Genomic DNA, 16,396 nt, shown 5'->3' with positions numbered 1-16,396 from the left:
AAAGAGAGAGATGAACCACATAGCTACGGTAGAGCCCTCAGCCTCGGGGAAGAACTACTCCCTCCTCATCATAGGAGACAGCGATGGCGATGAAGATGGCGGTGACGTCGATGGAGATGACTCCGGGGCAATTCCCCGTCCCGGCGGAGTGCCGGAACGAGAGACTTCGTCCCCGAATTGGAGTTTCGCGATGGCGGCGGCTCTGGAAGGATTTCTAGTGTTTCGTCAATCCGTGTCGAAGATTTAGGTCACGAGGCATCTTATAGGCGAAGAGGTGGAGTCGGAGGGGCCACGGGGGACCCACACACTAGGGGGGCGCGCCCCCCCTTGGGCCGCGCCGCCACCTTGTGTGGTGGCTCTGGGCCTCCCCTCTGGTCCCTCTCCGGTGTTCCGGAAGCTTTCGGGAAAAATAAGATGTTGGGCGTTGATTTCGTCCGATTCCGAGAATATTTCCTTTCTAGGATTTCTGAAACCAAAAAACAGCAGAAAACATCAACTGGCACTTCGGCATCTCGTTAATAGGTTAGTTCCGCAAAATGCATCAAAACGATATAAAGTGTGAACAAAACATGTAGGTATTGTCATAAAACTAGCATGGAACATCAGAAATTAGAGATACGTTTGAGACGTATCAAGCATCCCCAAGCTTAGTTCCTACTCGCCCTCGAGTAGGTAAACGATAACAAGAATAATTTCGAAGTGACATGCTACTTACATAATCTTGATCATACTATTGTAAAGCATGTGAGATGAATGCAGCGATTCAAAGCAATGGTAAAGACAATGAGTAAACAAATGAACCATATAACAAAGACTTTTCATGAATAGTACTTTCAAGACAAGCATCAATAAGTCTTGCATAAGAGTTAACTCATAAAGCAATAGATTCAAAGTAAAGGCATTGAAGCAACACAAAGGAAGATATAAGTTTCAGAAGTTGCTTTCAACTTCAACATATTTATCTCATGGATAATTGTCAACACAAAGTAATATAACAAGTGCAATAGGTAAACATGTAAGAATCAATGCACACAGTTGATACAAGTGTTTGCTTCTAAGATAGAAAGAATAGGTGAACTGACTCAACATAAAGTAGAAGAATGGCCCTTCGCAGAGGGAAGCATGGATTACTATATTTGTGCTAGAGATTTTCATTTTGAAAACATAGAAACAATTTTGTCAACGGTAGTAATAAAGCATATGTGTTATGTATAAGATATCCTATAAGTTGCAAGCCTCATGCATAGTATACCAATAGTGCTCGCACATTGTCCTAATTAGCTTGGATTAACATGGATTATCATTGCATAGCATATGTTTCAACCAAGTGTCACAAGGGGGTACCTCTATGCCGCCTGTACAAAGGTCTAAGGAGAAAGCTCGCATTGGATTTCTCGCTTTTGATTATTCTCACTTAGACATCCATACCGGGACAACATAGACAACAGATAATGGACTCCTCTTTTAATGCATAAGCATTCAACAACAGATAATATTCTCATAAGAGATTGAGGATTGATTGTCCAAGCTGAAACTTCCACCAAGGATCATGGCTTTAGTTAGCGGCCCAATGTTCTTCTCTAACAACATGCATACTCAAACCATTTGATCATGAAAATCGCCCTTACTTCAGACAAGACGAACATGCATAGCAACTCACATGATATTCAACAAAGGTGTAATAGTTGATGGCGTCCCCGAAACATGGTTACCGCTCAACAAGCAACTTATAAGAAATAAGATACATAGCTACATATTCTTTACCACAATAGTTTTTAAGGCTATTTTCCCAAGAGCTATATATTGCAAAGACAAAGGAATAGAATTTTAAAGGTAGCACTCAAGTAATTTACTTTGGAATGGCAGAGAAATACCATGTAGTAGGTAGGTATGGTGGACACAAATAGCATAGTTTTTGGCTCAAGGATTTGGATGCACGAGAAGAATTCCTCTCAATACAAGGCTAGGCTAGCAAGGTTGTTTGAAGCAAACTCAAGTGTAAAACGGTGCAGCAAGGCTCACATATGAACATATTGTAAGTATTATAAGACTTTACATTGTCTCCTTGTTGTTCAAACACCTTAACTAGAAAATATCTAGACTCTAGAGATCAATCATGCAAACCAAATTTTAACAAGCTCTATGTAGTTCTTCATTAATAGGTACAAGGTACATGATGGAAGAGCTTAAACACGATCTATATGAGCACAACAATTGCCAAGTATCAAATTATTCAAGACATCATACCAATTACCACATGCAGCATTTTCTGTTTCCAACCATATAACAATGAACGAAGCAGTTTCAACCTTCGCCATGAACATTAAGAATAAAGCTAAGAACACCAGTGTTCATATGAACGAGCGGAGCGTGTCTCTCTCCCACACAAGCATGAATTTATTCAGAGAATGAAAATAACAAAACGAAAATAAAATCACACAGACGCTCCAAGTAAAGCACATAAGATGTGACAGAATAAAAATATAGTTTCACTAGAGGTGACCTGATAAGTTGTCGATGAACAAGGGGATGCCTTGGGCATCCCCAAGCTTAGATGCTTGAGTCTTCTTGAAATATGCGGGGATGAACCACGGGGCATCCCCAAGCTTAGACTTTTCACTCTTCTTGATCACATTATATCATCCTCCTCTCTTGACCCTTGAAAACTTCCTCCACACCAAACTCAAAACAAACTCATTAGAGGGTTAGTGCATAATCAAAAATTCACATGTTCAGGGGTGACACAATCATTCTTAACACTTCTGGACATTGCTCAAGGCTACTGGAAGTTAATGGAACAAAGAAATCCATTCAACACAGCAAAAGAGGCAATGCGAAATAAAAGGCAGAATCTGTCAAAACAGAACGATCAGTAAAGACGAATTTTTTAGAGGCACCAGACTTGCTCAGATGAAAATGCTCAAATTGAATGAAAGTTGCGTACATATCTGAGGATCACTCACGTAAATTGGCAGATTTTTCTGAGTTACCTACATAGAACCCTGCTCAAATTCGTGACAGCAAGAAATCTGTTTCTGCGCAGTAATCCAAATCTAGTATGACTTTACTATCAAAGATTTTACTTGGCACAACAATGCAATAAAATAAAGATAAGGAGAGGTTGTTACAGTAGTAACAACTTCCAAGACACAACAAAACAGTAGCAAAATAAAAGCATGGGTTATCTCCCAAGAAGTGCTTTCTTTATAGCCATTAAGATGGGCTCAGCAATTTTAATGATGATGCTCTCATAAGGATGAGAGTTGAAGCAAAGAGAGCATCAAAAAGCAAGTATGAAACAAATTTAAGACTAACCCACTTCCTATGGGAAGAAATCTTGTACACAAATAAATTCACGAGGAGCAAAGTGACAAGCATAGGAAGATAAAACACGAGTAACTTCAAGATTCTCAACATAAAGAGGGGAAACTTAATATTATTAAGATGCATATAACCGTGTTTCCCTCTGTCATAATAACTTTCAGTAGCATCATTGATGAAATCCACAATATACCCATCACTTAAAACATTCTTATCATGGTTCATATGCATAAAAGTATCATTAATTTTGGCGGGAAGTAAACCCAATATGACCCACAAATATAGGGGATCGCAACAGTCTTCTCGGGAAGTAAACCCAATTTATTGATTCGACACAAGGAGAGACAAAGAATACTTGAAAGCCTTAACAGCGGAGTTGTCAATTCAGCTGCACCTGGAAACAGACTTGCTCGCAAGAGTTTATCAGTAGTAACAGTTTTATAGTAGTAGCAGTGGTGAAATAACAGCAGCAGAGTAACAAAGACAGCAGTAGTGATTATAGTAAACAACGAGGATTAAAATATCGTAGGCACGAGGGATGGATGAACGGGCGTTGCATGGATGAGAGAAACTCATGTAACAATCAAAGCAGGGCATTTGCGAGATAATAATAAAACGGTATCCAAGTACTAATCAATCAATAGGCATGTGTTCCATATTTAGTCGTACGTGCTCGCAATGAGAAACTTGCACAACATCTTATGTCCTACCAGCCGGTGGCAGCCGGGCCTCTAGGGAATCTACTGGAAATTAAGGTACTCTTTTTAATAGAGCACCGGAGCAAAGCATTAACACTCCGTGAACACATGTGATCCTCATATCACTGCCTTCCCCTTCGGTTGTCCCAATTTCTGTCACTTTGGGGCCTCGGGTTCCGGACAACAATACGTGTATACAACTTGCAAGTAAGATCATAAAGCAATGAATATCATCATGAATTGATAACATGTTCAGATCTGAGATCATGGCACTCGGGCCCTAGTGACAAGCATTAAGCATAACAAGTTGCAACAATATCATAAAAGTACCAATTACGGACACTAGGCACTATGCCCTAACAATCTTATGCTATTACATGACCAATCTCATCCAATCCCTACCATCCCCTTCAGCCTACGAGTGGGGGAATTACTCACACATGGATGGGGGAAACATGGCTGGTCGATGGAGAGGCGTCGGTGGTGATGATGGCGATGATCTCCTCCAATTCCCCGTCCCGGCGGAGTGCCAGAACGGAGTTTCTGGTCCCGAGACGGAGTTTCGCGACGGTGGCGGCGTACTGGATGGTTTCTGGCGATTTCCTCTAACCCCCGTGCGTTTTTAGGTCGAAGGCATTAAGTAGTCCGAAGGAGGGCATCGGGGGCCAGCCGAGGCGGCCACACAACAGGGCGGCGTGCCCCCCTCCTGGGCCGCGCCGGCCTAGTGTGTGGGGCCCTCAGGCCCCCACCTCGCTTGCCCTTCTGGCTCCATCAATATTCTGGGAAAATAGGACCTTTCGCATAAATTCCGAGGATTTTCCTGAAAGTTGGATTTCTGCACAAAAACGAGACACCAGAGCAATTCTGCTGAAAACAACGTTAGTCCGTGTTAGTTGCATCCAAAATACACAAATTAGAGGCAAAACAATAGCAAAAGTGTTCGGGAAAGTAGATACGTTTTGGACGTATCAACTCCCCCAAGCTTAGCTTATTGCTTGTCCTCAAGCAATTCAGTTGACAACTGAGTGCGATAAAAGAACTTTCACAAACACATTTGTTCATATGATGTAAATATTCCCATGATATGGCAAGTACTTAAGCAGTTCATAATAAGATACATGCAAATAAAATCATCTAATGGCTATGTCAATCATGGAAAAGGTACCAACAAATTAATAATGAGTATCATGAATCATGTCTATCAGCAGGATTGCGATGTTCATAGAATGATATGATAAAGTGGTATCTCGCTTGCCCGTATTTGTACAGCAAAACATAAATGCTCGGGCACCTTTGAGGTTCATGGGAAGACTGGAAATAGAGATTATCAAAGATAAAAGCATCAAAGTTATACCACAGTTAACACATTTTGGGACAAGCATATTATACTAAGAATGACAGTTGTGCTCTCAAGAAAGTGCTCAAAGAAAGGATGGAGACTCAATGTAAAAGGAAAAGATTGACCCTTCGCAGAGGGAAGCAGGGATTAACATGTGCTAGAGCTTTTCATTTGTAAAACAGGAGTAAAATTATTTTGAGAGGTGTTTGTTGTTGTCAACGAATGATAGTGGGTACTCTAACTACCTCGTCAACCATACTTTTAAGAGCGGCTCCCATGAAGGACGTTATCTCTACCAGCAAGGTAAATCATCCCTCTTCTCTTTTGTTTACACACGTACTTTAGTTTCATTATGGATGACACTCCCCCAACCTTTGCTTACACAAGCCATGGCTAACCGAATCCTCGGGTGCCTTCCATCAATCACATACCATGGAGGAGTGTCTATTTGCAATTTAAGTTGCTTACTGATAAATCAGGGCAAAACATGTGAAGAGAATTATTAGTGAAAGTTGATTAATTGGGGCTGGGAAACCCGTTGCCAGCTCTTTTTGCAAAATTTTTGGATAAGCGGATGTGCCACTAGTCCATTATGAAAGTCTGTCAAGAGTAAATGACAAGATTGAAAGATAAACACCACATATTTCCTCATGAGCTATGAAACATTAACACAGATTAAGAAGCATTTTGAAGGTTTAAAGGTAGCACATGAGAATTTACTTGGAATGGTTTGAAATGCCATGCATAGGTATTTATGGTGGACACTCTGGAATAACTTGGTTTTCATGTGTTTGGAAGCACGAGCAGCGTTCCCGCTCAGTACAAGTGAAGGCTAGCAATAGACTGGGAAGCGACAACCAAGAGAGCAATAACTGTCATAATCATGCTCGCGACAAAATAAATTAACGGAGGCATAAAAGTGATACAAGAATTCTGAGGTAAAGTAAATCATCGAGGCTTAATTGACATTTTGTTCAGTCATATGCATGCGTGAGCATGTGCCAAGTTGATTCAAGAGAATTATTCAGAGGAGGATACCACAATGTCATACCTATCTATGAATAAAGCAATGCAAGCAAATATTTATGACATGCTACTCATATTAATAAATTGGAGCTAATCATGAGAGATCATGAACTACTAGACTTTCTTAAATGACATATACCTCATATGAACCAACTAAGCATGCTCACATGGATGAGTATATGTACAAAAATGAAAACAAATGGAGTTCATACCAGCCTCTCACCACAATCAGATCGTCGTATATCGTCATTATTGCCTTTTCACTTGTGTAGCTTGAATAATATGGAATGAAAACCACGCTCCAGCCACCAAAGACCATTGAACTCATAATGAACTTTACAAAACCAAAGAAGAACAGCAAATATTTTTGGTGTTTTCGAATTTAGAAGCAAGAACAAAAGAAAACTAGCAAACAAAGCAAAATATTTTTGGATTTTCTTATAGCAAACCAACGATAGCAAATAAAACAAGATAAAAGCAAGAAACTAAAATAAACAAGTGGTGAAGAGAAACAACAGAAATATTTTTGGTCTTTTTGTGTTTTAGGAAAGAAACAAAGCAAAAACAAGAAAATGAAAACTAAAAGAAACACAGAAAAGCAAGATGGCAGAATCTGCCAAAACTTGACAGCAAGATATGGTAATCGATTTTTAAGAAATTCTTCCGCTGCTCAGATCGAAAAGTGTTCAACTAATGAAAGTTAGATAATAACCTGGGGAATATGCACAAAAATTGGCTTCGTAAAATAACGTTCTGGCTATTTTTGGGATTTTTTTTTGTAACAGTCCAGAATCTGTTTTCAATCAGCATTTCCCCAAATATCATCTTCCTCTCATTAGAAAACCACTCAAAGAAACTAAACAAGTATATACAAGTATCCAACAACCATAATATGCAAAGAATGAGTGATGCCGCTATACCTCCCCCCAAGCTTAGGCTTTTGGCCTAAGTGGAGATAAACCCCATGGTGCCCATGAAGTAGCACCTCCGTAGTACGACGAAGATGGATCATATTCCGGGTATGTGCTGGAAGAAGCACCCGGATACGTGACGGTGTAGTCGTAGGAGGGCTCGGCGTCCTCGGAGTCATGCTGCTGGTGGAAGCTGTGTATCTTCAGCTGCTCATCCACCTCCTCCTTAGAGCGCGACCATGGTTCCCTGTCAATACTGAACAAATCTGGCTGCGGCAACGGGACTTCCCTCTCTTCCCCGTCAGCAAACAACATTCTATAGACAATATTATCTAAGCTAGAGTCAGCTATAACAAATTGATGACTCTTCATAGCAGCAATATCAAGCCTCATAGGAGTTATTTTCACATCAGTAGGGTTAAGAGGAAGATCTAGATATGCTAAAATGCGTGATGCAATAATTCCTCCAAATATGGGCCCCTTGTTAGACAAGCGGCGAGAAACAAGGGCACTGATGTCTACGGGAGCTTCTATTCTTGTAGACAGTGTTGGGCCTCCAAGAGCAGAGGTTTGTAGAACAGCAGCAAGTTTCCCTTAAGTGGATTACCCAAGGTTTATCGAACTCAGGGAGGAAGAGGTCAAAGATATCCCTCTCATGCAACCCCGCAACCACAAAGCAAGAAGTCTCTTGTGTCTCCAACACACCTAATAGGTGCACTAGTTCGGCGAAGAGATAGTGAAATACGAGTGGTATGAATAAGTAGTAGCAACGGCACCGGAAAAGTGCTTTGCCCGGGACGAGTAAACAAGCGTGAGTAATGCGAGCAGTAGTAACGCGATAGAAACAAGTAAACAAGCAGCGATAGCGATATTTAGGAACAAGGCCTAGGGATTAGACTTTCACTAGTGGACACTCTCAACATTGATCACATAACAGAATAGATAAATGCATACTCTACACTCTTGTTGGATGATGAACACATTGCGTAGGATTACACGAACCCTCAATGCCGGAGTTAACAAGCTCCACAATAATGCTCATATTTTAGTAACCTTTAGTGTAAGATAGATCAAAAGACTAAACCAAGTACTAACATAGCATGCACACTCGTCACCTTCATGCATATGTAGGAGGAATAGATCACATCAATATTATCATAGCAATAGTTAACTTCGCAATCTACAAGAGATCATGATCATAGCATAAACCAAGTACTAACACGGTGCACACACTTGTCACCTTTGCACACGTGCGAGGAGGAATAAAACTACTTTAATAACATTGCTAGAGTAGCACATAGATAAATTGTGATACAAACACATTGCAATCATAAAGAGATATAAATAAGCACCTCACTATGCCATTCAACAGGGAATAAGTATTCTGTGAAATATATCCTAAGAGACCCACACGGTGCACACACTGTCACCTTTACACACATGGGACAAGGAGTCTCCGGAGATCACATAAGTAAAACTCACTTGACTAGCATAATGACATCTAGATTACAAGAATCATCATATGAATCTCAATCATGTAAGGCAGCTCATGAGATTATTGTATTGAAGCACATAGGAGAGAGATGAACCACATAGCTACCGAGTACAGCCCCGAGCCTCGATGGAGAACTACTCCCTCCTCATGGGAGCAGCAGCGGTGATGAAGATGGCGGTGGAGATGGCAGCGGTGTCGATGGAGAAGCCTTCAGGGGCACTTCCCCGCTCCGGCAGGGTGCCGGAACGGAGACTCCTGTCCCCCGGATCTTGGCTTCGCGATGGCGGCGGCTCCGGAAGGTTTTCCGTATCGTGGTTTTTCGTATCGGGGTTTTCGCGACGGAGGCTTTATATAGGCGAAGAGGCGGCGCGAGGAGGGTCGAAGGGGTGGCCACACCATAGGCTGGCGCGGCCGGGGCCCGGGCCGCGCCACCCTATCATCCGGGGCCCACGGGGCCCCCTCCGACGGCTCTCGGGTGTTCCGGATGCTTCCGGTGAAAATAGGAACCCGGGTCTTGATTTCGTCCGATTCCGAGAATATTTCGTTACTAGGATTTCTGAAACCAAAAACAGCGTGAAAACGAGGACCGGCACTTCGGCATCTTGTTAATAGGTTAGTTCCGGAAAATGCACGAATATGACATAAAGTGTGCATAAAACATGTAGGTATCATCAATAATATGGCATAGAACATAAGAAATTATCGATACGTCGGAGACGTATCAAGCATCCCCAAGCTTAGTTACTGCTCGTCCCGAGCAGGTAAAACGATAACAAAGATAATTTCTGAAGTGATATGCCATCATAACCTTGATCATACTATTTGTAAACATATGTAGTGGATGCAGCGATCAAAACAATGGTAATGACATGAGTAAACAAGTGAATCATAAAGCAAAGACTTTTCATGAATAGAACTTCAAGACAAGCATTAATAAGTCTTGCATAAGAGTTAACTCATAAAGCAATAAATCAAAGTAAAGGTATTGAAGCAACACAAAGGAAGATTAAGTTTCAGCGGTTGCTTTCAACTTATAACATGTATATCTCATGGATAATTGTCAACATAGAGTAATATAACAAGTACAATATGCAAGTATGTAGGAATCAATGCACAGTTCACACAAGTGTTTGCTTCTTGAGGTGGAGAGAGATAGGTGAACTGACTCAACATAAAAGTAAAAAAGAATGGTCCTTCAAATAGGAAAGCATCGATTGCTATATTTGTGCTAGAGCTTTTATTTTGAAAACATGAAACAATTTTGTCAACGGTAGTAATAAAGCATATGAGTTATGTACATTATATCTTACAAGTTGCAAGTCTCATGCATAGTATACTAATAGTGCCCGCACCTTGTCCTATTTAGCTTGGACTACCGGATCTTTGCAATGCACATGTTTTAACCAAGTGTCGCAATGGGGTACCTCCATGCCGCCTGTACAAAGGTCTAAGGAGAAAGCTCGCATTTTGGATTTCTCGCTTTTGATTATTCTCAACTTAGACATCCATACCGGGACAACATGGACAACGAGATAATGGACTCCTCTTTAATGCATAAGCATGTGGCAACAATTATTATTCTCATATGAGGTTGAGGATATGTGTCCAAAACTGAAACTTCCACCATGAATCATGGCTTTAGTTAGCGGCCCAAAGTTCTTCTCTAACAATATGCATGCTCCAACCATAAAGGTGGTAGATCTCTCTTACTTCGGACAAGACGGACATGCATAGCAACTCACATGATATTCAACAAAGAATAGTTGATGGCGTCCCCGAAACATGGTTATCGCACAACAAGCAACTTAATAAGAGATAAAGTGCATAAGTACATATTCAATACCACAATAGTTTTTAAGCTATTTGTCCCATGAGCTATATATTGTAAAGGTGAATGATGGAATTTTAAAGGTAGCACTCAAGCAATTTACTTTGGAATGGCGGATAAATACCATGTAGTAGGTAGGTATGGTGGACACAAATGGCATAGTGGTTGGCTCAAGTATTTGGGATGCATGAGAAGTATTCCCTCTCGATACAAGGTTTAGGCTAGCAAGGTTATTTGAAACAAACACAAGGATGATCGGTACAGCAAAACTCACATAAAAGACATATGGTAAACATTATAAGACTCCATACCGTCTTCCTTGTTGTTCAAAACTCAATACTAGATGTTATCTAGACTCTAGAGAAACCAAATATGCAAACCAAATTAGCAAGCTCTAAGTATTTCTTCATTAATGGGTGCAAAGTATATGATGCAAGAGCTTAAACATGAGCACAACAATTGCCAAGTATCAAATTATCCAAGACATTTTAGAGTTACTACATGTATCATTTTCCAATTCCAACCATATAACAATTTAACGAAGAAGAAACTTCGCCATGAATACTATGAGTAGAGCCTAAGGACATATTTGTCCATATGCTACAGCGGAGCGTGTCTCTCTCCCATAAAGTGAATGCTAGGATCCATTTTATTCAAACAAAACAAAAACAAAAACACACAGACGCTCCAAGCAAAGTGCATAAGATGTGACGGAATAAAAATATAGTTTCAGGGGAGGAACCTGATAATGTTGTCGATGAAGAAGGGGATGCCTTGGGCATCCCCAAGCTTAGATGCTTGAGTCTTCTTAGAATATGCAGGGGTGAACCACCGGGGCATCCCCAAGCTTAGAGCTTTCACTCTCCTTGATCATATTGCATCATACTCCTCTCTTGATCCTTGAAAACTTCCTCCACACCATACTCGAAACAACTCATTAGAGGGTTAGTGCATAATAAAAATTCACATGTTCAGAGGTGACACAATCATTCTTAACACTTCTGGACATTGCTCAAAGCTACTGGAAGGTAATGGAACAAAGAAATCCACCAAACACAGCGTAAGAAGCAATGCGAAATAAAAGGCAGAATCTGTCAAAACAGAACAGTCCGTAAAGACGAATTTTAAAAGGGCACCAGACTTGCTCAAATGAAAATGCCCAAATTGAATGAAAGTTGCGTACATATCTGAGGATCACTCACGTAAATTGGCATAATTTTCTGAGTTACCTACAGAGAATTAGACCCAAATTCGTGACAGCAAAGAAATCTAGAACTGCGCAGTAATCCAAATCTAGTATTTACTTTACTATCAAAGACTTTACTTGGCACAACAAAACTCAAAACTAAGATAAGGAGATGTTGCTACAGTAGTAAACAACTTCCAAGACACAAATATAAAACAAAGTACTGTAGCAAAATAACACATGGGTTATCTCCCAAGAAGTTCTTTCTTTATAGCCATTAAGATGGGCTCAGCAGTTTTAATGATGCACTCGCAAGAAATAGTAGTTGAAGCAAAAGAGAGCATCAAGAGGCAAATTCAAAACACATTTAAGTCTAACATGCTTCCTATGCATAGGAATCTTGTAAATAAACAAGTTCATGAAGAGCAAAGTAACAAGCATAGGAAGATAAAACAAGTGTAGCTTCAAAAATTTCAGCACATAGAGAGGCATTTTAGTAACATGAAAATTTCTACAACCATATTTTCCTCTCTCATAATAACTTTCAGTAGCAACATGAGCAAACTCAACAATATAACTATCACATAAAGCATTCTTATCATGAGTCTCATACATAAAATTATTACTCTCCACATAAGCATAATCAATTTTATTAGTTGTAGTGGGAGCAAATTCAACAAAGTAGCTATCATTATTATTCTCATCAAGTGTAGGAGGCATAGTATAATCGCAACAAAATTTACTCTCCGCAGTAAGTGGCACCAAAAGACCACTATCATTATAATCATCGTAAATAGGAGGCAAAGTATCATCAAAGAAAATTTTCTCCTCAATGCTTGGGGGACTAAAAAGATCATGAAAACCAGCTTCCCCAAGCTTAGAACTTTCTATATTATTATCAACAATGGTGTTCAAAGCGTTCATACTAATATTACTACCAAGCATGCAAATAAGATTTCATAGGTTTTTTAATTTTCGCATCAAACAATCCATGTTTTAAATCAGGAAATAGAATAAGAAGCTCATTGTTGTCCATTATGCCAAACTAGTGTAAACAAGAAACAAAAAGATGCAATTGCAGGATCTAAAGGAAATAGCTTCGAGCACACACACAACAGCGACAGAAAAGTACTTTACCTGGAACCGAAGTATGAGTGCCTTTTTACCTTTCCTCCCCGGCAACGGCGCCAGAAAAGTGCTTGATGTCTACGGGAGCTTCTATTCTTGTAGAAAGTGTTGGGCCTCCAAGAGCAGAGGTTTGTAGAACAGCAGCAAGTTTCCCTTAAGTGGATTACCCAAGGTTTATCGAACTCAGGGAGGAAGAGGTCAAAGATATCCCTCTCATGCAACCCTGCAACCACAAAGCAAGAAGTCTCTTGTGTCCCCAACACACCTAATAGGTGCACTAGTTCGGCGAAGAGATAGTGAAATACAGGTGGTATGAATAAGTAGTAGCAACGACACCGAGAAAAGTGCTTTGCCCAGGACGAGTAAACAAGCGGTAGTAATGCAGCAGTAGTAACGCAGTAAAACAAGTAAACAAGCAGCGATAGCGATATTTAGGAACAAGGCCTAGGGATTAGACTTTCACTAGTGGACACTCTCAACATTGATCACATAACAGAATAGATAAATGCATACTCTACACTCTTGTTGGATGATGAACACATTGCGTAGGATTACACGAACCCTCAATGCCGGAGTTAACAAGCTCCACAATAATGCTCATATTTTAGTAACCTTTAGTGTAAGATAGATCAAAAGACTAAACCAAGTACTAACATAGCATGCACACTGTCACCTTCATGCATATGTAGGAGGAATAGATCACATCAATATTATCATAGCAATAGTTAACTTCGCAATCTACAAGAGATCATGATCATAGCATAAACCAAGTACTAACACGGTGCACACATCTGTCACCTTTGCACACGTGCGGGAGGAATAAAACTACTTTAATAACATTGCTAGAGTAGCACATAGATAAATTGTGATACAAACACATTGCAATCATAAAGAGATATAAATAAGCACCTCACTATGCCATTCAACAGTGAATAAGTATTCCGTGAAATATAGCCTAAGAGACCCACATGGTGCACACACTCGTCACCTTTACACACGTGGGACAAGGAGTCTCCGGAGATCACATAAGTAAAACTCACTTGACTAGCATAATGACATCTAGATTACAAGCATCATCATATGAATCTCAATCATGTAAGGAAGCTCATGAGATTATTGTATTGAAGCACATAGGAGAGAGATGAACCACATAGCTACCGGTACAGCCCCGAGCCTCGATGGAGAACTACTCCCTCCTCATGGGAGCAGCAGCGGTGATGAAGATGGCGGTGGAGATGGCAGCGGTGTCGATGGAGAAGCCTTCCGGGGCACTTCCCCGCTCCGGCAGGGTGCCGGAACAGAGACTCCTGTCCCCCGGATCTTGGCTTCGCGATGGCGGCGGCTCTGGAAGGTTTTCCGTATCGTGGTTTTTCGTATCAGGGTTTTCGCGACGGAGGCTTTATATAGGCGAAGAGGCGGCGCAGGAGGGTCGAAGGGGTGGCCACACCATAGGCTGGCGCGGCCAGGGCCCAGGCCGCGCCACCCTATCATCTGGGGCCCACAGGGCCCCCCTCTCGGCTCTCGGGTGTTCCGGATGCTTCCGGTGAAAATAGGAACCCGGGTCTTGATTTCGTCCGATTCCGAGAATATTTCGTTACTAGGATTTCTGAAACCAAAAACAGCGAGAAAACAGGAACCGGCACTTCGGCATCTTGTTAATAGGTTAGTTCCAGAAAATGCACGAATATGACATAAAGTGTGCATAAAACATGTAGGTATCATCAATAATATGGCATAGAACATAAGAAATTATCGATACGTCGGAGACGTATCAGGCACCAAGATGATAAGGTGTGTCTCCAGTGAGTGCAGCAATTAAGAAAGCAAGATGATAGCTAGATATATTACTAGTGTTCTCCCTACCAAGAATGCTAGTAGCAATATAATAAGCAAAATACTTAATGGCGGGGAGTTGAATGTTTCTTATCTTGCCACGCTGAATGGTGCGACAATCATCATTGGTGATTCCTCGATAGAGCTCCAGCAATTCCTTGGGGTTGTCCTCAATCTTCTTTGCTGTACCTACAGGGGCAATATCCAATGCAGCACTAAAATCTTCCAACTTCATAGTAATAGGTTTACCATAGATCTTGAATGCAACTGTCGGGCGAAAGTGCTTGTTGTTGAACTTGAAGCTCTCCACAAAGATTTTAGTGAGCATGTAGAATTGCTCACTCTCATCTCCCATGTAGGTGGTTAAAGCTTCCTTACCGACGAGGGTCAAGAAATCATCCAACAACCCTGCATTTCGAAAAAAGTCATAACATGGGAAGGATGAAGCGTTAGGGACTCCATTGTCCTCTTCGGGTGCGAAGCTTGGTGCGATGAGGTCCTCATTATAGGATTGCCTGAATCGGGTGGATGACCTTGAGGGCCTCCCCGTGCTCGTCGTCTCTCTTTCAAACACTTCTCCAAAGTTGTGGTTATCCATCTTCCTTTTCTGAAATTTTTCAACAAACAATATAAAATTTGATTTGGTGACATATAATTGAGGTAAACTACCATAGGAACTTGCTAGAGTACTAATCATGCATCAAAACTAGTTTCTACCACTTAGAACAAGCATGCAAGCTCACTAAACATGTTACCTACAGCAGCAAAATATTCAAGATATACTCCACCAAACAAAATTCTACTTGGATAATCGGAGGAGTCACATACCGGAGAGCAAATGTGCCAAATTTCAGACAGAAATCTGGGCTGAGCAAAGAGATCGAGAAATCTTGAGCTCTTGAGCAGAAACGCGAGTGAGAGGAACCTGGTGCGAGTTTTTTCGGGAGAGAGAAGAAAGTGGGAGGAAGAGATGAAGTAGTGGGGCAAGGAGGGGCCCACACGCCAGGGTGGCGCGCCCCCCTCCTTGGCCGCGCCGGCCTGTGGGGTGCCACCCTGGGATGCCCCACTGGTCATCCCCAGGTGTTCCCAGGTGCCTCGTCGAAACATAGGACCAGTGGTATAATTTTTGTGAATTTTTGAAAACTTTGAAAAATGCACATTTCTGGGTGTCAAAATTATTATTACTGGGCAGGAAAAAATTTGAAATCTTTAATTAACTAAAGAACTTTGCAAAAACAAAAGTGCTACAGCAAGTAAAACAAGTGGAGGAAGCAAGAGATGTTGTTTAGTTCCTCTATGCATATAAAATGAATTTGTAACAAGGTTGATCAAGTCTTGCCACCAAATAAATTTTACATAACATATGAAGAAATAAGCCTCAAATCAATCATGTTACCCTGTATTGTATTGATATGGATCCAATCACAAGAGTTTGATATTCTTCTTTGGGCTCATATATAGGACAATCAATGGTTCCCACTTTGATACTCCACATGCTTTCTCAATTCTCTTGGGAAAATAAACGGTATGCTCCTTGTCATCGACATTGAAAGTAACTTTTCCTTTATTGCAATCAATAAGAAAAGGTCTCCCAAGAATAATAGACATATTATCATCTTCAGGCATTTCCA

The sequence above is a fragment of the Lolium rigidum genome, chromosome 6 (assembly GCF_022539505.1).
Source record: "Lolium rigidum isolate FL_2022 chromosome 6, APGP_CSIRO_Lrig_0.1, whole genome shotgun sequence".
NCBI classification, from domain to species: domain Eukaryota; kingdom Viridiplantae; phylum Streptophyta; class Magnoliopsida; order Poales; family Poaceae; genus Lolium; species Lolium rigidum.
This window is presented reverse-complemented; position numbering follows the sequence as displayed.